Genomic DNA, 22,955 nt, shown 5'->3' with positions numbered 1-22,955 from the left:
ATCCAAGTGTGAGTGAAGGAGCAGGTCGCCACTGTGGGTAACTGAGGCTGAATCCTCATCTCTCAGTTGTTTCAACTGACGGCGAGGGAACTGAGGTATTTATCCATCAATGCCCACCTGTTATTGGTTGAAGGACACTTCAAGGTGTTAACCCTCCAGAAAAAGCCTCTGTGTGCACTGGAACAGCCTGCAGACAAATCTTATATACATATATGTTATGGTCTCAGTACAGGTGGTAAAATAATACACACACTTCTCTGTATCCTTCTTCAACCTAACAATAAATGGTAGTGATCTTTCCGAATCAGTACATAAAGAACAACGTGATATTCTTGTGTAGATATGCTGTCATTTATTGATCAGTCACCTAACTTTGGTCACTTGGGCAATTTCCAAACTTTTGCTATTACCAATATGCTAAAGTGAATTACTCAGTACATGAGTCATTTTCTCCATGGATGGTTACATCTGCAGGTTACTTTCTAAAATTGGAATTGCTGACTCAAAGGGAATTTGCAGTTACAATGCTGCGAAACTGCCCGGTTAAGGGGTTGTACCTATTTAAACTCCAGGCAATGAATGAGAGTATCCTGCTCTGTGATAATAAACAATGTACTTGTCTTTCTTTCCCTCTATATTTTGAGCTACTTGGGGATAGCAACCATTTTGGAGAACACATAGTAACTCTCCATAAATATTTGGATGGGTGGAGAGGTGAGTGGATGGGTGCGTGGATTGGTGGGTGGGTGGATGAGTGGAAGGAAGGAGGGTAGGAAGGAAGGAAGGATGGATGGATGGATGGATGGATGGATCGATGGGTGGGTGGAAGGGTGGATGGGTGGATGGGTGGAATAGTAGATGAGTTACCCCAAATGTTTCATTCTTGTAGGGGCCAAGACTCAATGTAAATAAATAAATAAGAACTAGAAATTAATTATACTGGATTTCCTTTATTATATACTCTCATAGCACCTTTTGTAATCTCTGGAAGTGGCAGGAAGAAATTCAGCCGTGCTTGGCCGGAGGCAGGGCACTCACAGTGGCCGTGTTAGTATAAGCCAGGGCAGCTCAGCTTCCTGAGACGTACTGGGCTGGCCATTGTCAGCTGCTCTGCTGCTTGCTCATGAAAACAGAGCTGTCCCTCACTCTGAAGTCTGCAGAATTTCAGTAGGGGGAGGTTCAAGCACACTGTTCTTACTTCAGTTTTAAATTATAGATCCACTAAAATAGCCAAATTGTGTACAAATGCCTTTATCCACACCATACATAAGATGGAGAAAATATCGGTTGTTCGTAGCAGAGAAGAATACTATAATTTGGGGTGTGGCTTTGAGATGGTGGGAAGGGAAAGCCCACCCCCACCCTTGGCCTGTGTCACCACGCCCCCCCACCCCACACTGCTTCACTGCTTCTCTGATCAACTTTCTGTCTCCAGAGCCCAAATCCGTCCTTTCTGAAAGCTTTGCTGCTTTATTTTTCCAAGGACACGGGTGGCTCAGGGACTGGATGAAGAATTTGGCTCCCCTCCCTGCTTATGCCTGAACAGATCTCCTTAAGCTGCATTTTGGGTTTATTTCTCGGAATTTTTGTCAGCCAGGCAGACCCCAGGGAGGAGCATGTGGGAGCATCGGGAGAAGAGTGGAGTCCCACGTTCAGAGCCAAAGCAGCCCCATTGTTAAAACAGCATACAAAATGACATTCACCTTTCCCAGTGTAAGCCTAGCATTTACATTTCTTAGTGCAACTTCAGAAAATGCCAGTAAACAGGAAATGAAAGTCAGCCAGGCCCTCCTACAGAGATTGTAACTCTTAACATTTTGGTCAACAATTTCATGGTCTTGGGGCACCCGGGTGGCCCAGTCAGTTAAGCGTCTGACTCTTGATTTTGGCTCAGGTCATGATATCAGGGTTTCTGAGATCAAGCCCTGCTGTCAGTGTAGAGCCTGCTTGATTCTCTCTCTTCCTCTCTCTGTCCTTTCATTTCTCTCTCTCTCTCTTTTTTTCTTTTGTTATATTTTAGTGTTTTTTTTTTCAATATATGAAGTTTATTGTCAAATTGGTTTCCATCTTTCTCTCTCTCTCAAAATAAATAAACATTAAGACAAAACAGAACAACTTCTATCCATGTGGCCATTGTTCATCATGAAAATGGCGTCATATTGTGCAAACTGTTGGGCCCACTTTTTTTCTGTTCGATGTGTAATGACAGTCCTCTCCTCTCTTTTTCGAACAGACTTCCATTACTTTTCACCACCGCAGGATAGTCCGTTGGATGGCTATAACTTAGCTGATTTAACCATCTCCTCGGGTTGGCTATTGACGTTGCCCCCTTTTATTATTCTAAAATGTACGGGTGGCAAGAATTATAGTCTTTTCAAGAGCTTTTCCTTCCCCCAAACATCTCTGAGGTTTCTCCAGGGCGACCACACCGTAGCTGGTGCCTGTCATGAAGGAGGAAACACAGCCTTCGTTGCAAAAGGACATGGGGTGCTCCTCCTTCACGACTGCTCTAAGGGGAGCCCGTGGTACCCTGGGAGGTGATCTGAGGCTTTGCGGCTGCCCTGATGCTTCATGGCATTCTGGTCCTTTGCAATTCCCGCTGTGACCTCTACCTTGCGCCTGGCTGATCTGTCCCCATCTAGGAACAAACCCTTTCTTTAACTCCCATGGTGTGGCCAAGACAAGACCACCAAGTTTGCCAAGAAGTTGCTGAACATTCAGGAGGGATTGACAACCAAGGATGCAGTTTATCTCTGCTGCTAGAGGTGGCTTCTCTCAGAACCCTCCCCTCCCCCCACAAGGCTGCCAGCCCACCTTCTGGGCCTTCACCGGCTGCCCCTCACCCACCTGCTGTCCCCCCTCGGGGAACCAGAGGCCCCTGATTCCGCCCACCAGGGGGTGCCTCAGAGCTTGCCTGCACCCCTGGATGGGGCTCCCCTTGTCAAAAACCGCCAGCTCCACTGGCCGCCTTTCCTGTCTGCAATTTGACAGTGGGAATTGTGGAAATAAATGAAGACCACCCAAATAAAAATAAGCAAAAGCTATTTATTCAGAGTTGGCGATAAAACAAAGGAGTCGGCCGCCATCACTTGCCGTCGGCAGAAACTCAAAGGCAGGCAGAGGAGCGGGAAGGCTTTATAGTGGAAACAAGGGATGGGCTCAGGTCTACCCCTTCCTCAACCCCCACCCCCAGAGTGGAGGCTGTTGGCACAGGAAGCTGGAGGCAGGCTAGCTGGAAGGGAGTTTTCTAAGTGATCGGTTAGGGAGGTTTGTTTGTTTGCTTTCCCCCTCTGGTTGGTCCTCCTTTGCAAGTAGGGGCAAAGTTAGGGAAGCTGAACGTTCCTTTTTTTTTGTTTGTTTGTTTTGTTTTGTTTTGTTTTGTTTTGTTTTTTTTAAGCTGGCAGTTCTTGATGAAGTCCTTACCCAGTGAGGCTAACTGTGGCAGAGCTTGTATCCCCGGCTGGTGACTGCAGAGATTGTGAATCAGAGTCCCGTTTTTTTTTTTTGTTGTTTTTTTTTAACGTTTATTTACTTTTGAGACAGAGAGAGACAGAGCATGAACGGGGGAGGGTCAGAGAGAGAGAGGGAGACACAGAATCTGAAACAGGCTCCAGGCTCTGAGCTGTCAGCACGGAGCCCGACGCGGGGCTCGAACTCACAAGCCGTGAGATCATGACCTGAGCCGAAGTTGGACGCTTAACCGACTGAGCCACCCAGGCACCCCCAGAGTCCCGTTTTTTGTAGACGCTCTGATCATTGTCATTTATAAGTTCGGCCTCCGAATTGTCCCACTGTGAGAAGCCCCACTGGGTACCAACGGGGGGGTGGGGTGGGGGGGGAGGCCAGGTTCTTTGGCCCCAACACAAGGAGGTGGCATCAGAGTAAAATCACGCCGCATCAGTCCCTTTCCCAAAGCCTGACTGATTCAGTCTTCGGGAGTACTGTAAGAAAGAAGAATTTCCGCTTACATCAGCACTTGCCTAAACTGACATTAGATACCCAAACTGATTGTCCTGTCTCATCGCAAAGAGTTGTAACCAGCCGCAACTGATCCGGGACCACAAGCTCTAGTGACCCTGAGCACCAGCCCTCGCTAGAAGTGACTGAAGACTTTCCTGACCACCAGATCTGTGTACGGACCAAGGAACCCGTTCTCCCCGTCCACAAGGCTAGCTTCCAATCCATGAGTAAGTAGCACATTCCCACGAAAATCCCTCCCTAACACTAAACGCTTCTGACTCCATCCCCTCTGTGCATAATCTGCTCAGGGAAATTTCTCACTGGCGTTTCTGTTTCGGTTTATTTATTTATTTAGAGAGAGACAGAGACAGCGTGAGTGGTGGAGGGGCAGAGAGAGAGAGGGAGAAGAGAGAACCCCAAGCAGGCTCTGCAACGCCAGCACAGAGCCCGACACGGGGCTCGAACTCATGAAACTGGGGGATCATGACCTAAGCTGAAACCAAGAGTCCGACGCTTAACCCCCTGAGCCACCGAACCGCCCCCTCACTGGTGTTCTTCTGCATGACAGATCAACAGACTCAATTTTGGCATTTTTTGTAAACTCTTGTATTTATGTTATTTTTGACAACACCACCTACATGGCCTCAACTACACAGTCTAGGTTGGATTTCCCCCGAGCTGGATCAGGTTCTTTTGGAAGCCGGAAGTTATCCTTCCTGCAGCCACCGCGACCTCTGCCCCAGCTCGCGATCAGCAACGCTCCTCAGAAGCAGACAGCAATCCCTGAAGGTGTGCAGTGGCATTCAGGCCTCCTGTAGGAGCTGGCTAAACCCCCTACTCACCCTAAATGAAACAAAGTCTCCAGAGAAGGAGGAGGAGCTTAGCTTGACCATCTGCGTTCAGGATAACAGCTAATTCACAGGTTTCCCTGTAACAATTGGCATCCAATTGGGTTGCTCTCGTGTAGCTGGCGGGCCTGTTCAGGTGGTGTTTCCAGAACAGGGGAGGCCGGCTTGCCCCAAAGGGCATTTGCCAGGCAGAAGACTTTCTCCGGTTGCGAAATGAGAGTTTTTCCAGCTTCTGCTAGTCCCAGCCCGGTTTTTATTTTATTTTATTTTTTTTATTTTTATTTTTTTTTTCAACGTTTATTTATTTTTGGGACAGAGAGAGACAGAGCGTGAACGGGGGAGGGGCAGAGAGAGAGGGAGACACAGAATGGGAAACAGGCTCCAGGCTCTGAGCCATCAGCCCAGAGCCTGACGCGGGGCTCGAACTCCCGGACCGCGAGATCGTGACCTGGCTGAAGTCGGATGTTTAACCGACTGCGCCACCCAGGCGCCCCCCAGCCCCGTTTTTAATCTTTGTGAGGATCAGGCAGGGCACTCTATGAAAGTAGCAGGGTGTAATCCCGCACTTTTTGATGGATAGATTTTCCTAGGACCTTTAAAATGGAGTTTTAACTGGCCTACAAAAAAGCAAAAGTTTTACATAAGATGATATCGTAAATCGTATGAGATCAGGAGACAGATTTGTTCATCTCTCATTTGGACAGAATAGTTTCCCCAGAGCCTTCGTAATAGTGGATACCCAATCAATACATCCGGACTGAGTGAATGAAGTTGATTGCTCAGGAGTGTGATAGATTAAGAGAAAGACTTGGGGACCGGGTACTCAAGAACGTCTGAGCATACATGTGTAGAAGGAGAGAGAAGGGGAGGAAGGAAGGGGAGGGGAGGGAAGGTGAGAAAAGAGGGGGTGGGGAAGAGAGAGAGGAAGCTACATGATAGATGATAGATGGATAGATAGATAGATAGATAGGTCTTCAAAGGAAACCCTGATCTAATTTATCAACACACTGAAAGTTGAGAGAGGATAGATGAAAGAGGGTTGAATTCAGACATGAGAACAAAGAAAAAGGCGGGGACCTTTCCATTGCTGCGTGGCCTTAGGCAAGTGACTTCCCCTTCCTGACCTTGGTTTACCCATCTGCAAAATGAGGATCACTTCACAGAGTCTTACGGAGCTCATCCATGTCAAGTGCTGATCAGAGGAGTTAGCACAGAATAAATCCATACAAATATCAGCTGCAAAAAAAAAAAAAAAAGATCATATTTCGCCAAACCTACAATGCCATTGGTTGTAAGACGCGGGTTATTTCATGAGCCGCTAGAAAGGAGAAAATGGTGCCCATCACCCTATGATGCAACATTTTCACGTCATTCGATGGGAAGAGACATCCTGATTTCAGACATGTTAAAATGTGGGGGGAAATGTGCAGCTTAGAACCAATGAAGTAAAATACAAAGGTAAAATTCATCTCTTTCTCAGTTACGCTCTCTGGGACAATTTTGTGACTCTGACAGTCTTTCTTAAGCACCCCTTCATCCACAAAGCGTAGACCCCCCCCCCCCAACAGAACTTCTAGAACCTTCTCACATTAGAGAGAGCCAAGGCCACCTGGCTTTCTGGCACAAAGGCTGAAGGAAAAGTGGGGCGAGTGGACCTTCTCTTCGGACCCAGACTGAGGACATGATCATCCAGCCGCACAGCCTGTGTTTACACAACTGGCTGGCTCACTGCGCTTTTGGTATTCATCCTACAGGACTCAGACTTGTCGCATTAAGGAAAGAATCCAGCTTTACAAGACACTCAGAACCTGACCCCGCTCTCTGTGATCTTTGGCAACTGCCCAGGGTCTGGATTTTTAACCTCCCTGGAAAGCCGTGATTCATGCCCTTCTTCTCAGAACTTGACATCAGCCTCCCAGAATCTGCTGAGGCCTCTCCGGCGGGAAATCAAAGAGTGTGTGCTTTTCAGAACCGTGCCCTTCTGCCAGAAACAGAGGTTGAGGGCCAGGCTCGCCAGCAAGGAGATGTGCGAGTGGACACATCCAGAGTGACCGTGTGGGGATATTCGTGGGTCCCAAAGTTCCCCTCCAGGCATAGCACTTACCCTGTTTGCTCCACAGGGCATAGCAGGGACCAGGGATTATTTATTTCTCAGTCTTTCCTGGGCACTGCCATTTCTCCTACTGCCCTACCAGGAGCACATTCTGTTTATTTAAAAAAAAATTTTTTTTTCTTAAGTTTATTTATTTTGAGAGAGAGAGAGAGAGAGTATGTGTGAGCAGGGTAGGGGCAGAGAGAGAAAGGGAGAGAGAGAATCCCAAGCAGGCTCCGCACTGTCAGCACAAAGCACGATATGGGGCTTGAACTCATGAACCGTGAGATCGTGACCTGAGCTGAAACCAAGAGTCGGGTGCTTAATTGGCTGAGCCACCCAGAAGCCCCACCGGGGCACATTCTAATGAGCTGAAATTCCCCTGCTAATTGCTACCCATTAATCCAGGATGAAGAGCAGGGCATCAGTGGCTCTCTCTCCCTCGTGGCCCACCGTATCAGAGGGATCTCAGTGCTGCTGCTTGGCTCTCAAGCTTCCAGAAGCTGCTTCCTTGCTCCACCCTGTGACATAGGATATAGGCGCTGGCCTGGGTTGGGGATGCGTTTGAGCATCGATCGTAATACCATAATCTTTCCACTTGGAATCCCCACGGTCCTGTGACATCTCAGGCTCTGCCATTGGCACAGTGTCATCATGCCAGGCCCTCTCTTCCCTTTGGGTGAGGTCTCTCCCAGAGTGATGGCAGGGGTCCCAGTCTAGGCTCAAGCCCCGTGCCTCCTTGTCGATCAAATTAAAATCCACGTCTATAGGAAATTATTTTGTTTGCAAGAAAATAAGTTACAGATCAATCCAAAGCATGACCAAGGGGAGGGGATGTCAGGGAATTTGAGCTGGAAGCAGACACGCTTATGCCCGAGCCAGACCCCTAGCACAGCCCCAAAGGCCCTGGAAAGTCAATCTTTCCATGAGTTGTGATTAGATTTCCATTTGGAGTTAACATCTTCCGACCGCTGAGATCTAAAAAGGCCTCTGGCCCAAACAGCGGGAAGACAGGGAACAATCAGCATCGTTATTAATGCCCTGTATGTAATTTCAAGAGAAAATGGTCAGGAATTGGTGGTGAGGAAGGAGGCGGCCACACAGACCAACACCCCTCGGTCCTTTGCCAATGGCTGTGGTTGGTTATGTCCCCGGTTTGAAAGAGTCCCGAGCGCACCCCCTCCCCAAGGCAACCCTCTCCCTGCCTGCAGGAGCCAGGGGGTGCATTAACAGGAAACCGAGGTGATTAGCACAAAACTGAAATATCCCTTCTGAGATACCAGCAAAAACTACAATTCTCCCGCACTTGACTGATTCTGGCCTGAGAACCATTGACTTTTCACTCATCACTACGTTCTGCTACAGGACGTTCCAGGCCCATCTGGCCCCTGAGCCATAAATACTGTTCTCTACCACCTGACCACGAGTCCCAGGGAGGGCCTGGGATTCCAGATGGAGAGCTCAGACGATGTACAGACTGTGTGTCCTTCTCAGGGCCCTGGAAGCCAGGGACATGTGAGGGACCCACTACTGAAGGGATGCCACACCCCGGGAGTGGACAGAATCTACAGGAAACCACGAGATACCTGGGCCCGCATTTCTCAGGGCGCAGAGCTCACATGCAGGTGGCTTGGGAGCAGGGTGGGGAAATAGCACTGAGAAAAAGCCACTCCCTTTTGGGGCTGAAAGTGTAGTGAGAAAATCGTTCCCTTTTCAATTAATTCCCTTTCATCCTCCTGATGCGGTCAAGTCGGAAGAGTCTCTTTGGTGATAATTGGTCTCCAACACCTAACACCTGCTAATCTGTCCTGACTTAACCGAGAACCACCAGGCCCCTGGGAAGATCTTTAGGCAGCGGTCTCTAGCCAGAATTCGGCAACTCTCTTTTAGTTAAGACTTAACACCTGGAAATGGCTCAGCATCTGTTGGTTAAAGGAGTCTCGGGGCCAGCCAGGTTCTACGGGAGAGGACCACACAAGGGCGTAAATATCGGGAGCGTGGTTCATTCAGGTCTGCTAATAGGCACACATCTGCTGTGTTGTAGAGTCTGATCCACCCACTTTACCGTACGGTCAGGGACCCCCTTTGCGGTTTAAAAAAAAAAATGTTTATTTGTTTCTTTTTGAGGGAGCGAGATCGGCAGAGAGAGAAGGAGAGAGAGAGAGAATCCCAAGCAGTCTCCCCACTGTCAGCACAGAGCCCGACGCAGGGCTCGAACTCACAAACCGTGAGATCATGACCCGAGCCGGAGTCGGACACTCAACCAACTGAGCCACCCAGGCATGCTCCCCCCCCACCCTCTTTGCAGTTTTTAAAAACTGTGTGTCATCTGTTTCAGACATGTCTTTAAGCAGCACGTATCATCCCAGCCTGACTTTGCACTGGGGGCAGAAATCATTAAGGCACAATCTAACGGAAGGCCGCCGAGACCCAGAGTCGCGGCTGACTCTTTGGCCCCCGTTGGACCCAACCTGGCACCAGACACGGAGCAGTGACCCTGGGCTCAGCCGGTGCTCAGCAGTGGAGGGAAGAAAGTGGGGAGAAGGAAGAAAGAGGGGTGGAGGCCCACACATGTGGGCTGGCAGCCTTTGGGGTCTCTCGATAGCCAGGGTGGTGACAATGACAATGACGATAGCTATGGTTCTCTCGTACTTCTGGCACGCCGGCCTCCATCTTTAGCGTGTCATCTGCCTTTTCGCATTTAGTCCCAGGAGACAGGTGTTTTGAAGCCCGTTCTTCAGAGGAAACCAGCTCATTGGGGTGAGGGAGCTATCCTGAGCACCCAGGGCTATTAAATCAAGTAGATAGGATCCCAACTCAAGCTTGTCTGGATCTGAAGGCTGTGCCTCTAAGTAACACACCAGGGAGATTTCTCTGACTCTCAGACCCCCTACCCCCAGATTCCCGTTGGTCTGATTCAGCCCTCTTTGGGTGTGACAACCATACACGCTAACTTAAAAGCCCCTTCTCCGAGTTCTCAGAGCCCCCTCCCACCTCCATCCCTTGCTATGGTTATTGCCTATTTCCCTGCCCGTGATCCCTCCAGGACATAGGCTCCCAAAGACAGGACCACGTCTACCGGGTCCCCATTGCCCCCATAGCCACAGAGGCATTCTATTCACACACGTGGCGCATGAACGAGTGGATGAGTCCGCTCAGCTTTGCACGAGGGACCCTGAGGAATGAAAACGTAGGATCGCGTCCCTTGCCTGCCCTCAAGGAAGTACAATTTTAGTGCCAAGCTCTGGAGTAGTAGAGATACTAGGATCAAGGTCAGAAGTCTGAGGGGTGAGTCCTGCGCCACCAGTGCTTCCGGCTCTGAGTTGCAGCAGGTCAGTTAACAGGCTGCAACCTCCACATCCCCATCTGTGAAAGGGGAATGATGTTTTCCGGGCGGGTTCTCATGGGCTCAAATAAGATAATATATGGAAGCATCTAGTATGAGCCAGTGAATGAATGAATGCGTCAATGAGTGAGTGATTGAATGAACATACCCAGCGTCTCTCATGTGCCAAGCACTGGGTGGAGAAGAAGGGGTTACAGGGTCGAGGGGCTAAGACCTTGAACCCTAGGGTCAGAATATATGTATACCTGAACTCCAGCTCTGTAACTCGCTTGCTGCATGACCCTCTCCAACTCTGTTTCTTCCTCTGTAAAATGAAAATAATGAGGGCACCATCTTCCCAGCCTACAGAAAGCGTCAGCTGTCATTAGAGATCCAGAGCCGGCTAAGTTAAGTTCGCACAGGGCAGTGGAGAGGGAGCCCTGGGCCCCTGTTTTCCTGCCCCCAGGGCGCTGGCCTTGAGAGGCTGTGAATGCCCCTGTCTTGGCAACTGCTAATTCTGGAAGGTCTCCAAGTGTAACTCAGACCCCGCGCGGAGAGAATCTGCAAATGAGGCCTCCCGTAAATCACAGCTGACCACTCCAATCAGCCGCCTTGTGCCGCTTTCAGTTCCAATAAAACCAGGCCCTGTCGCCCGCCCCATTACTCCATCCCCTCTCCACGATCAGTGACCCTAGAAGCGAGATGGCTCTGGGGCTAATGTTCCGAGACCCGTGTCCCTGCCGTCTCCGTAAATGAGTTGTGAAGAACTCACGAGTCTCTATGCCACTGTGAGTCCGTCCTCCGCCTCCCCATCCACTTAGACCAGTTGATTCACCTCTTCGATTTAATAAAAACAGCGTCCTCCCAGGCTCCCTCCAAGGCCGGAGGCAGGCAGGAGCCCTCCAAAGTTTAAAGCAGGCCAGCCCTTAATTAGTCGGCAACATCAATATCACTTTTTCCCTGTGATTTGCATTTCAAAGTAAATTCCACATCTTGGGCTGTCAGCATCCAGGAGCCTGGCAGAAGGTTTTTTATGTGCAGCAGAAAAAAAGTCTTACCACGGAGTGCCTGGGATTCCAGAAAGTCAGCAACTTTGCCGAGGCTTCTTCCTCTCAGCTGCTGACTTCATGCCAAGGCCCCCGATTGGCTCCGTTTCTCCCCATTCCGTCCGTGGGGCTGAGCTGCACACTCCGAGGCCTGGGTGGACAGGAGGCCACATCCCTACAAATTGTAAACTGAGGGTCGACTTCCCTAGCAGATGTGTTTGTCTAGACAAAAAAAAAAAAAAAAGGTACACAAAAATAAATCTCCATTTCTGGGGGCACCTGGGTGGCAAAGTCAGTTGAGCATCCGACTCTTGGTCTCAGCTCAGGTCATGATCTCACGGTTGTGAGTTCGAGCCCCGCATCGGGCTCTGCGCTGATGGTGCAGAGCCTGCTTGGGATCCTGTCTCTCCTTCTCTCCGCCCCTCCCCTACGTGTGTGCGCGTGCACGCATTCTCTCTCTCTCTCTCTCTCAAAATAAACAAACTTTAAAACAATCTCCATTTCTGGCTTCTCCTGGAAAATGCCTGACCTGGCCACACCAAGGCTCACCTTTTCTCCTGTGGCATCCGTGTGAGCTGAGCGGCCGCTGCTTTTAGATGGGCCTGGACCCTCTGGTTTTGCAAAACTGTGGGGAATGGTGCCTGCCTGGCCCTTTCATCTGCTGTGCGTCTGGCCCCCGTGCAAACTCCATATTTTGTCCCTTCTTATAGGGGCTGGATTGGAGGAGGCAGGGCCGGTTCCGAGAGGTGTTGGAGAAAGAGGCAGGAAATTAACGATGGCCCACAGACCGTTCAGAGGTGAGACAGGGGTTACCCCTTGAGAAGAGGAGGGCAATGGAGGAGGGGCAAGGAAAGCCTCAGGGGGTATAAAGGAAAAGCCTGCCAGAGCACGCGAGACACTCAAGCTGTCCCCCTCCCTGCTGCCTCCCCATCCTCTCTCTTCCTCTGGCTCAGACTTCGTGAGAATCTACGAGGGTGGGGGTAGGGTAGAATGTGCATGCATGAGTGTCCCTGCCCGGATCTGTCATTCGCCTGATGGTCACCCTGGACAAGTCTCTCTGGGCTTTGGTTTCTACTTCCGGAAAATGAAGTCATTGCATTGGGTTACTGACCTCTGAGCGTCCCTTCAGCTCCTTGTCACTTGTCCCAAAGAGGAGGCTGAGTGACTAGAGGGTCTCCCAGCTCTGGAGGAGGACAGAATGGCCCTGCCCCGTGGATTTAAATACCTCACCCTCCAATATCACCTCCGTCACCCGTCTCCATCTGTGGATAGAAGTGAACATTTTCTGAATCTGAAGTAAAGGACTTTGCCCATCTTGCAGCTTCAAGTCAAGCACCCAGCCAGGAAAACTGCACCCCTACGCCCCCGCCCCCACCCAGAGACATTTTGGCATTGACATTGAGCTCCCTGCTGAGGGCTTGGACCTCCTCGTGCTCTTCAACCTGCTAGTCCACCAACAATTCTTTTTTTTTTAATTTTTTTTTCAACGTTTATTTATTTTTGGGACAGAGAGAGACAGAGCATGAACGGGGGAGGGGCAGAGAGAGAGGGAGACACAGAATCGGAAACAGGCTCCGGGCTCTGAGCGGTCAGCCCAGAGCCCAACGCGGGGCTCGAACTCACGGACCGCGAGATCGTGACCTGGCTGAAGTCGGACGCTCAACCGACTGCGCCACCCAGGCGCCCCTCAACAATTCTTAACTTTTCACTCAACACACGTGTATGAAATTTGTTGTAAGTACCTTTTATGTGCCAGAAAGTATGCAAGATCCTAGGGCTTTGGTGTCTACGGGGAGGGTAGAGAGAATTTCGTTGCTGATGTCCCCCCCCCCCGCTCTATGCCACCCCCACCCACCCAGCGCTCCCCACAGTCAGAGGAAAGGATGGAGGCAATGATCATTTACTGAGAACTTGTTACATGCTTGATGCTTGGCCTGCTCACTCTTCCATTGATGTTTCACAACCGAACTTCATAGATGCTATTATCATCCCCATTTTGCAGATGAGGAAAGTAAGGCTCAGAGAGGTGAAGCCTCTTAACTGAAAGTCACCTCGCTCTCAAACAGTAGAGAATGAGTCTGTCCAGTAAAGTCCTTGTTCTTGGGGACTAAACTGCATTGGCTTCCATCATAGTAAAAAATAAATAATAAATTAAAAAATGAAATCAGAATTCTAAGAGTCAGTGTTTCCCTCTGGTTCCACTGTGCTTGAAACATAAGCATATTGATCATATTGATTGTTTTAAAGATTTTTAAAAGTAATTTCTACACCCAACATGGGGATTGGAATAGAGGCAATGGAATCAAATGGGATTGAATGGAATGAAATCGAATCGAATCGAATCGAATCGCATTCTTGCCAAGAGATTATGGAGCAGAGAGACCACAGAAAATGCTATAACCTCTTGCATACCGGGCCTGTAATCAGCGAGGATTCTTTTGAGTTGCAAGTGATGGAGAGCCAACCCAAAATAACTTCAACAAAAACTGAAATATATTGGCTAATGAAACTGGGGCTTCCGGATGGACTTTGGGATTCAGACATAGCTGGGTCTGGGAGTTCAAACTGGACTCTGTCAGGGAACTCAGCCTCTTCATCTCTCTTCTCTGTTTGGCTCTCGTGATGTGATGAGGAACAACTGTTGGGAGCCCCGGATTCATACTGTTCTGGCCACCTGTCTCAGCGGGAAAACCGTCTTTCCCAAGAGCTCCGGTAGAAAGCTCCTAGGAAGGGCTCTGCTTGGCCAGCCTGGTTCACGAACTCACCATCGAACAAATCGCTGTGGCCAGAAGGACATACTCTAATCAACTACACGTGGCTACACGTCCATTGTTGGGGGGGGGACCAGAGTGGGGTCGGCCCAACCGAGCCACATGAAGTCCACCCCCCACTGCCCCAGAAAGAGGAGTTTGGACTACAAGGAGAAGAAAGCCCGGAAGCTTCGAGCAGGAGCACATCTAAAAAGTTCACACTCCAGTGAACACCCCTTTCCGGTGGCTGCTTGAAATACAAACCCCGGGCGCCTGGGTGGCTCAGTCGGTTGAGCGTCCGACTTCGGCTCAGGTCACGATCTCACGGTCCGTGAGTTCGAGCCCCGGGTCGGGCTCTGGGCTGATGGCTCAGAGCCCGGAACCTGCTTCCGGTTCTGTGTCTCCCTCTCTCTCTGCCCCTCCCCCGTTCATGCTCTGTCTCTCTCTGTCTCAAAAATAAATAAACGTTAAAAAAAATTAAAAAAAAAAAAAGAAATACAAACCCCACCTTTCTGGGAGCTTGCCGAGTCTGTCTGCCTTTGGTCACTTCTTTCTATCTAGGACTGTCAACACTGTGTTAAAGTGACTCTGAATAGAGACGAGATTGTGAAGCCCCTCCCTCCTGATGCAGGTGCCAAAGAAAAATGATTTATTTCCCTTCATCTGGAGGCCGAAACCCAGACATTGGCTTCAGCTCCCATTCTGCAGAGGAGGGAGCAGCATCCTGGGGCATGTTTCTTTCTGCCTCTCCGGAAGCCGGTGGCTATGGTTAGGAAATTGCCTTTGGATTTTTCCAGAATTATTCCCTAGTTCTCAAATATCCATCCAGAGGACCTTCACAGTTGGTGAGGATTCCTGACACTCTTCCACGCAGAGGGTTTTTTTTAATGTTTATTTATTTTTTTGAGGGAGAGAGACAGAGCGTGAGTGGGGGAGGGGCAGAGAGAAAGAGAGAGAGAGAGAGAGAAGGAGGGAGACACAGAATCCGAAGCGGGCTCCAGGCTCTGAGCTGTCAGCACAGAGCCTGACATGGGGCTCGGACTCACAAACCACGAGATCGTGACCTGAGCCTAACCCACTGAGCCACCCGGTCACCCCACAAAATAACAAAGCTTTTAAAATTTAAGTGTGATAGATGAAAAATATCTTCATGTTTGATTGTTTACATCTTTTATCCTCTTCCACCGGCTGAAGATAATCCTGTGGTTGCCTGTTTAACATTCCGTCTTTCTCCCCCACACTAGTAGAAATACTTCTGTGTTAACCATCTGGATTCTTGAGTTTTTAGAGAGCAAAATTGTGTATAAAAAGAACCGGATAAGTAAGGACAAGGGATTCTCATTCTTGTGAGAGAAAGAGGATAAAGATACAAGGAAATGGGGAGGAGGAGGAGGAGGAGGAGGAGGAGGAGGAGGAGGAGGAGGAGCAAGGTCCTCAGGCAACTGAGTGTCAGTGGAAACGGAGTGGTTCAGAAGTATCAGGAAAACACGAAGATGCAAGAAAATAAAAATGGGGAAAGAGGACTTTTTGAAGGGTTGCTAAGGATTCCAAAATCGAGTCCTCTTTGATGTTCTCTGAGAAGCTCTAATGAAGATTTGTGTTGCCTTCAAGATATATATAAAAAGATGGGGCGCCCGGGTGGCTCAGTCGGTGAAGCGTCCGACTTCGGCTCAGGTCATGATCTCAAGGTTGATGAGTTCGAGCCCCGCGTCGGGCTCTGTGCTGACAGCTCAGAGCCTGGAGCCTGCTTCGGATTCTGTGTCTCCCTCTCTCTCTCTCTCTGCCCCTCCCCCATTCGTGCTCTGTCCCTCTCTCTCAAAAATAAATAAACATTAAAAAAATTTACAAAGAGAGAGAGAGAGAGAGAGATCACAAGATTATACGTAGTATTCCCGTGTATCTCTGTTTACCTAACCAATTCCCTATTGGTGGAAGTTTGGGTTCCTTTCCATCGATATCATAAATAACATTGCAGTGAACATCCTTGTAACTAAATCTCTGTACCCCTCCAAGGGGATTTCCTTGGGGATCGTTCATTGGGTCCACAGTGGGCCCAAGTAAGCCACAGACAAAGCCAAGGCCTGAGGGACTCAGCCCCAGTATCTCCTAAGAATATGACTTTATGAAATCTATTTAACCTGAGCCTCAGTTTCCTTATCTGGGAAATGGGGCTAGACATTCCTACTTCACCAGGTTGCTGTGAGAAGCAAAATAACATGTAGAATTGCTTTGATAATCTGAAGCAAGCTCTGTAGGTACGAGCACCTCTTCTCCCCCACCTCCCTGCATTATTTGGACGTTCAAACTATATTCACAAATTGTCTTGATGATAATAGAAATTAAATGTATATTTAAAAGTCTGAATCGGGTACTTGCATTAGCTATTCAAGAATTAATTTGAAAAATCAGGCAGTTTCTCAGGCTCCACCAAATTCTCCCGTCTCTTTCTCATTGAAGCCCTTATCCCTACATGGTTTTTAATTATTTAGCTGATTATTTTATCTTCACTCCAGAATTTTATCAGCTCTTTGAGAGCAGGTACCTGTTGAGTCATATCCTCTGCCATATCCCCAGGGCCTAGCACAACCTGGAATGTGTTCCATAAATATTTGGTGATGTATGTGCAGAGAGAGAGGGATTGGGAGAGAGAGAAGGGAGGGAGGGAGGGAGGAAGGGATGAAGGGAGGGATGGAAGGATGGAAGGATGGATGGATGGACGGATGGAGAGAGGCGAGAACTACACAGATCAAGTTCTTAACCACGTCCCTGACCTTCATATTTCCTTTTCTCTTACTGTCTCGTTGTCTCTCATATCCTACTCTCTTCCCCACCCCCCCCCACACCCCCCCCCCCTGCTCCCCATGCTCTGCAAGTCAATTGGGCAGAATGGTTCCAAACAGGGACCTGTTCATCACCCTGTTCTCATTGCTCTTCTGGGTTTGGAATCTGGTCCCACTTTCTGGGATCGTGGACCACTCTGCCCTGGCCTTGTCCATGTGTCCACCTGGGGCTGCCTGGGAACCCTTGCCGGTCCAACCCCTCGCCCCGTGGAGCCGAGCAGCGCCTCTCCCACTGAGAAGCCCGCTCACCATTCGCCGAGGGGACCTCTAGATTCAGAGATGGGTGGGAGGGAAAGGGGAGGGATAGTGAAATTGAGGATGCTTTTGAGACCTCAGCAATGGCTGGGCTACTGCTGGAGATGGCATTTTCATCCCTCCTTCCAGGCTCCGAGCACTCTTCTGGGAATATTGGTTTTGGCATCTACAGGAAGCTGGCAGCAAGCAATGGGCCTAGAAGGCTGCTGGAGGGCACAGCCAACAGGCAGCTACTTTCCCAATGAGTCCAGCTCCTCCCTGCTAGCTCACAGTCTCCTGGGGGAGGGGCTCCCCTTACTCTTGAAGGGGAACAGACTATACTCCCCCTAAACAGGCCTCTTGGGTGTAAGTCTATTTTAGGCTGTGTTAAAAAGAAAACCACAGGCCCCAAATGGCGTCACTTATGCTAAGGCCCCACATCAGCAAAGCAAGACTTAATACCTAACCTGACTGTGGTTTCAATTTTACAGGAATGTGACGTTTAACCAGCCAACCTGGAAATTCCCGGTCAGCACCGGGAAAGTGATTGATAGATCCCTTTCGTTCCCCTTAGGAGGGCAACTTTGCCTCAAACAACGCATTTTTGCTCATCTTTTCCTATTCCCCTACCCCAATCACCCTCTGCCTTTCAAAACCTTTCCTCTTGTACAGCTCAGTGGAGCTCCTTTCTACTTGCTGGATGGAATGCCGCCTGATTCAGGAATCGTTTCAGAAAACCAGTAGATCTTCAAGTTTACTCAGCTGAATTTTTGTTATTTGACAGCTGATAATTTTTAAGAAACGGCAGATGTAGGAAAAGTTTTAAAAACTGAGGAAAGTGGAAATTACTCTTCCATAGGAGACATTGACGTTTGTGGGGGAAATCTCCATTTGTAAGGGTATCTCCCAGCATCAGGAGGAGAAAGGTGACTGGAAATCTCTAGAAACTCCTATCAATGGAGAAAGCAGGGACTTAAACCTGCACGACTACCTCACCCTTCTTTCCTGTGCCTTTTCTGGTCACCTCCCATAACTGGCCTCCCTCCCCTCTCCACCTTTTGTGCTTAGCTGGAGAGGTTGTTTACGGCGGTGGTTTGGGCCATTTGGGGAAGTCACTCAGTTTTCCTGGGTTGATCCCATGTATGTAGGAGGTATGCATGTGATCAAACTTCTGTTTGTTTTTCTCCTGGTAATCTTTCATTGCAGGGAGCGTCTCAGCCGAGAACCTCGAAGGGGAGAGGGAAAATTCTACTTCGTCCTCAACGTTCTCCCCAGGCGTCTGTCCACTCCAGTCAGTCTCTCTCATTCTCCTCTGTCCTCTCTTATTATCTCTGATCTCTCTCCCTCTACTGTCCTCTCTTGTCTTCCCGTGCCTCTCCTAGCTCACATTTTCTTCCACAGGTGGCACAATGTCACCCAACAGTCTGAGAAACCTCCAGGTCAAGGGACACCCCCCCCAGCATCTTGGGGAGGCCACCTGGCTAACGGGTCCAGTCTCAGTCCACCCTGTCCTGTAGGTAATCATGAATGGATTTGGAGATCTGTGAGCACCCCCCTCCCCGTATAATATATCCATTTTCCCAAAGAAAATCCCATTGTGTTTCTCACTTTACCAACGGAGGCCATGGAAGAATCCTAGAGTCAGGCTTAACAGTCTTTTATTAATGAATGAATGACTTGGGATACGTGACCTTTCTCCCAACCAAGCCTCAGTTTCCTCTTCCGTAAGAGTAATGACTTTCAAACTCTACTTTTCAGAGCCCCAAGCTCCTGTGTATCCGCTCAGATGAGAAGACAGTTCTGGGAGTCAAGGGCCCAGATCCCACCTCTGTTTCCATTTCGGGGATGCTGTGTCCCGCTGAACCACACACATGGAACTTCCAGGACGAGTTTCAGTGGCCCAAGTGACTCTGCAGCTTTACAGAAACGCTGAGGTGTTTGATCCCGGTGTCTGCAATGTGCTCTGAAATACATCACAGTTAAGACACAGTGTCCAATGAGACAACCCTCTCCCGAGCCATCAGCTCCTATCTGGGCCAGGACAGGCAGCTCTGTGGGACAACAGCAGCCCTCCGTCGATCTTGTTCTCTCTCCCGCGCTCCTCCACCTGGACGGGAGCACTGCATTTGATTCCGTGCTCCCTGGCTCCCATGCCACCTCCATCGGTGACAACCTCATAATCATGACAGGAACGATCGTAGCTAATTGTTACAACGGGGAATGTTAAACCTAGTGGGTCACAGCCATGCTAAACTCTCCGGAGACGCTCGACGATTTCACTCTCTGCCCGGTCCATCAGCCAGATAGTGTTGTTCTATCCTAGTCACACCATTTACTCCCGGTGTGGTCTGGGCTGTTTAGGTAGCCCCTCTGAGCCTCCGTTTCCCCATCTGTAAAATAGGAATCATGAAGACACCTGCCTCATGGGCTGTTGGCGGGGCGGGTCTATGCGTGCAAAGGGCTTGGCCCAAAGCCTGGCTCGTGGAGGTGAAAGCTAGCTCTTCAGAGAAGTTAAGTGATTTGTTCAGGGACACACGGCCAGCATCAGGGCCCAGATTTTCCTGCTCCTATAAGTGCTCTCAGTTAGTATGCTCTGCTTAAAAATCAGAGCTCTCTGCAGCTGATAGCACCAGGGGAAAATCTTTGCCTTCCCTTAATTAGATTAAAAGATCCATCATGAGCATGTAAACCAGCAAGCCATAATCCACGGACGCTGCTGCATTTTAAACAGAAATTCAGAGCGAGCGGTTCAGATGGGACTGAGCAGCTGGTGGCTGCTGATGGCTCACACTGTCGTTAACCAGCAGATCAGTCCTTCCTCCGGGGAGGGTGAGGGCTGATGGGCATTTGCAGTGCAGGGGTCGGGGGGCGGGCTGGAGGCTTAGTAAGGCCCCCTCCACGTGGGTGAGCCCCCTTGTATGATGTGTGCACGCCACATCTCTTAACTCTGACCCCGAAAGAGGGAAAGGAGATGAATCTCTCAGCAACATGCTTCCCAAAGCTGGCTGAGTATCACGTCACTTGGAGACTTGACAAAAATGGACATCGTCCGGCCCCCGCGTCAGACCTGGTGATGCAAATGCTTCAGCATGGGTCCTGAAGACCTGTATTTCTAGGGCGTCATCACAAAATGTATCAGAGGCAGCAGAGAACTACCGCGTTGTGTTCTTGAATCCTCACATTTCTAAGGGTTTGGGATTTTTAAACCTATTTTGTTGAGGAGGTTCCTGAGACCCAGGGAGATTGAGCAAATTTGCTCAAGGCCACACCACTAGTATATCAGGATTCATTCTACCCTGAGAAAGAGAAAACTCAAAATTTAAAGACGGCTTAAACAAACACGACGGGAGCGTCTTTCTCGCTCACCGAATCAGAAACTGCTGTGAAGGAGTCCAGGGGCCCAGGTTCTTTCTAGCTTGTTGTTCTGATACTTCAACACGAGGCTTCCTCTTTGTGGCTCAAAATGGTTGCTCCAGCTCCAGTCATCACGCCCACCTTCCACCTTCCAGGAAGAAGGAAAAAGAAGATGCTTTCCATTCCAGACACTGAGGGGCTTCGGTCGCTTATGACATGTGGGTGAGAGGGAAAGGGTACAGGATAAGGTTGGGGAATAGACAGCAAAGCAGGGTATTAGACTGGCTTTGTTGTTGTTGTTGTTGTTGTTGTTTTTGTATTGCACTTCAAGGACTTGGTGTGTTCTTTAAGCCTTCTGTGAATAGTCATTTTTACAAACAAGTATTTACTTGGGGATTTAGTCATTTAATTTGTAAAATAGCGTTTTAGATTTTTAGGTCCTTTTGAAAAGAAATGTGTATTCATCATAGAAAAAAATTGAAAATATCATTGGGCACTAAGAATAAAAGAAAACTTCATCTCTCATCCATAGACCATAAGAACCACCTCTTTGATCTTTATCCTTTTCATTGCTTATATATTATACGTTAAAACATTTTTTTTTATTGCAAAAATGGGATCATATGGTGTCCACTGTTTCATAGCCTGATTTTAAAATATTAACTGTGGACATGATTCAAAAAAAGAAGAAGTTTTTTTCTAGGAATTTAAGGCCTCTTATATCTGCCTCTTATATCTCATTGGCCGTGACAGACTCATATGGTCATGTCCAGCTATCAGGGAGATCGGGAAATATAGTCCTTATCCCCCATTTCAAAATCGAGAGTAGGGGTTTCAAGTAGCAACTGGGGATTTCAAGAGCAAAACTCGTGTTTTGTTTGTTTGTTTTTGCATCTTAATAACGCTCAACGAGACAGGTGCTGTCATCTCTGCCCCGTCGATGAAGAAACCGACACTCAGAAGAGTGAGTGGCTTGCTCGAACCTGACGGCTCTCCCACGGTCAGAGTCAGGGTTTAAACCCAGGAGGGTTTCCTCTGAATTCTGTGACTTCCCCCTTCCCCACGTGACACTGTAACACCAGCAGAAGACACGGGAAGAAGCCCCTGTGAAGGCTTCGCCACAGGAAGGACACCTTCTTGCGCCCACACATCTGGGGAAAAACGTCACCACTTCGCCATCACCCAGGCTCGGGAAGGGGGGAGGTGGGCTGGTCTGCAATGTGAACCAACCCCTGGCAATCGCTGGGGAAACGCCAAGATGGGACGCGTGTCCCCCAGCTCGCTGGGACCCTCAGGCTTGGCTACCGTCGATGGAGGCACCCTCTGGCTTTCTTTCCCCGAGGGCTGTTGCTCCTCCGGTATGATCTCGTCAACCTGAAAACAAGAAGCAAATGAGCATCTATTTTAATCCGGCGAGCACCGATTCGATTCGGGTAGATCCCCAGGCTGTGCTCCCACTTGGAGGGTGGAGGCAGGAGGTTTTTACGAGGAAAAGGAAAAGGGTCGCCGATGACACGAGTTAAGAGGAAAGAACGTGGTCAGTCTGAGGCTGACAGGCTGAGCTGCTTTGGGGGTACACGCTGATGGCTCTTTGCTGCTGTTAACAAGTAAAAAGATTGCCGGGATGTGTGAGTTCACTGTCCTGTTGACTTTTCTGAACGATGGCTCGCGAAACACCTGTTTTGCCCAGTATGTCAAGTTTTCATAATCTGAAGTAGCCGCCCCTCTATTGTCTGTGACAGAGAGAATCCCAGGGGGCCAAAAATCACATGCTTTCTCCATGGACATCAATACCTTCTGCTCACTTGAAAGGGACATTCTTTCCCTCAGACAATGCCGTGGGCTCGCTTGTGGAAGAAATTCTCAGCTTTCCTCCTTCGCCTCTCCCTCCTCCTCCTCCTCCTCCTCCTCCTCCTCCTCATTTGATCCACACACTGAACTGGATGACACATATTCCCAAGCTGTGTGACTTGTCACCTGCCTCCACGAAAGGCAAAGGAAGAGACAGAGAAGAGAGACATCATTGTCTCGCACAGGGGTTGTGCGAACTTTGTCTGTAAAGGATCAGATAGAAAATACCTGAGGCTTTCTGGGCCACAAGGTTTCCATTAGGACTGCTCAACTCTGCCAGTAGAGCATGAAACAGCCGTAGACAAAATGTCAGTGAACGGCTGTGTGCTGATAAAACTTTATTTACCAAAATAGGTGAAGGCCTGATTAACCCATGGGCCATCGTTTGCTGACCCCTGACCTACTGGGAACACCACAGATTGGCATCCATCAACACTTCCTACAAATCCCATCTCCTAGGGTGGATGGGAATTATCTGTCCAATCTCCTTGGGCCTCAGTTTTCTCAGCTCTCAAGAGGGAATAAATAGACCTGCCCCCTGCAATTGTGGTAATAAATTCTCTCTGTTCCCCAAACGGGTCAAACTTGCTCTGACCTCAGGGCCTTTGCACTTGCCGTGCTATCCTTTCTACCCCTAAGTGCCCTTCCTTCCAGC

At 49.2% G+C, this 22,955-nt stretch overlaps 1 long non-coding RNA gene across 1 annotated transcript; it reads right to left on the bottom strand.

Annotated features, from left to right (window-relative positions):
- Positions 1 to 18,736: 18,736 nt before the first annotated feature.
- Positions 18,737 to 22,325, bottom strand: LOC111557279. Its single transcript, XR_002737208.2, has 2 exons — positions 21,680 to 22,325; positions 18,737 to 20,597 (listed from the first exon to the last, which is right to left on the bottom strand). It is a non-coding gene; the product is annotated as an uncharacterized LOC111557279 (long non-coding RNA).
- Between the last annotated feature and the right edge of the window lie 630 nt (positions 22,326 to 22,955).

This window comes from Felis catus, chromosome D3 (genome assembly GCF_018350175.1).
Source record: "Felis catus isolate Fca126 chromosome D3, F.catus_Fca126_mat1.0, whole genome shotgun sequence".
Classification (NCBI taxonomy): Eukaryota; Metazoa; Chordata; class Mammalia; order Carnivora; family Felidae; genus Felis; species Felis catus.
Note: the sequence above shows the minus strand (reverse complement) of the source record. Positions and strands in the feature narration are given on the sequence as shown.